The sequence below is a fragment of the Haliaeetus leucocephalus genome, unplaced genomic scaffold (assembly GCF_000737465.1).
Source record: "Haliaeetus leucocephalus isolate CR32 unplaced genomic scaffold, Haliaeetus_leucocephalus-4.0 Scaffold428, whole genome shotgun sequence".
NCBI lineage: Eukaryota > Metazoa > Chordata > Aves > Accipitriformes > Accipitridae > Haliaeetus > Haliaeetus leucocephalus.
Genome location: NW_010972864.1, coordinates 1127368 through 1128817, shown reverse-complemented (window position 1 = coordinate 1128817; position 1450 = coordinate 1127368). Strand labels below are relative to the sequence as shown.

The window sequence follows — 1450 nt, the reverse complement described above, 5'->3', positions numbered from 1 at the left end:
GGGGCCCCCCGCCCCCCAACCCCGCGCCCCGAGCCGCTGCCCGCGCCTTTCCCGCCGGGCCGGCGGCCCCAGGGACACAGGGGCGGGCGGGCGAGGGACCCCCGGCAGCAGGGGAAGCCGCCGTGCCCCTCCCCGGCTGGCTTGGCAATCCTGCCCCAGCCTCCTCCGGCGCCCTGCTCCATGCCTTCTCTGCTCCTTCTCCCCCAGCCCTCTCCTCTCCCTGCCGCGAGAGTCTCCAACTCCACCTTTCTCCCGGAAAAAAAAAAACCCAAACCCAAAAAACAAACCCAAGAAAAAAAAACCACAAACGGATTTTTTTCCTCCATCACCTAGTTTTACACTGTAACTTTTGGGAATTGAGTTAAAACCGTCAACTTTCGTGTCGCCCCGAGACATGGCTTCTCGGCTTTCCTCTGCCCTTCTCCTACCACCACTACAACTGAGTCTTCTTCCCTCTGTCATGTTAGTAAACACCAAGCGGGAGGCTTAAAATGCCTGAATCTGCCGGGAGACAGGAGAAGCATCATCTACACCCCTCTGGAAAGATGAAAAGCCATCGAGTAATTTTCTGCAACACTGCACTGAAAGAGAAGATCACAGTGTATATAAAATATACCGACCTGGTGGGGAGTTTATGATTAAAGCAAATGCTGATCAAATGTGTGTGTGCGCGCGTGTATACATACACATATATACATAAATATATATAAATATACACAAATATATGTAAATATACATAGATATATTGAGATATATATATACACATACCCACACACACCCCTCTCTATAGTCTGTATTTATAGATACATACATATATTCTAAAGCTGAAGAGACTGCAATAATCGTTAATCTTTCTACCTCTGACTAAATCATCACAGCTCAACCTCCACTTCTACAATTAATTTACTGACACCGAGAATTTCCCAAAATTAAAAAAAAAAAAAAAAAAAAAAGGAAGGACACCTCGGAAGCAAAAGTAAAATCCCATCAGGAGGTGCCATATTTTAACAGCAGTTTAGAAACGGGGTTTCTCGTTCGTATCAGGGGTTTTGCTTTGCTGCTTTTCTCGTTTAACGAAGCAGCAAAGGGGTCTGTAGTCGAAATAATCCAAGAGGGGTTAAGCGAGCCCCTGCAATTTTCCTCCGCGCTGCAAGAAAGGTGAATTCGCAGCAGTGAATTTGTCACCATTTCGTGGCCAGATCACCGCGTTTTGGGGAAGCAGAAATGTACGGACCCGGGAAGCTTAAAAGCGAGGCTTGCACCGGGCGATTCGTTCAGGGAACGGCGGGTTTGCAACCCGGATTGCCGTGCTCCGAACAGCGCTGCATTTTGGGGGTGTGTTCCCACCCCCCCCCATCCCACGCAAACGACGAGAGCCACCTCCACGCCAGAAGAGCCGCGGTCCCGGGACCGCCGTCCTGCCACCGGCATCGGAGCCGCCGCAGGCCGC

At 50.6% G+C, this 1450-nt stretch overlaps 1 protein-coding gene across 1 annotated transcript in view; it reads right to left on the bottom strand.

The window, feature by feature from the left end:
- Nucleotides 1–1450, bottom strand: part of GATA6 (GATA binding protein 6) — an 18681-nt gene that overhangs the window by 16269 nt on the left and 962 nt on the right. The gene's annotated exons all lie outside the window — the stretch shown is intronic.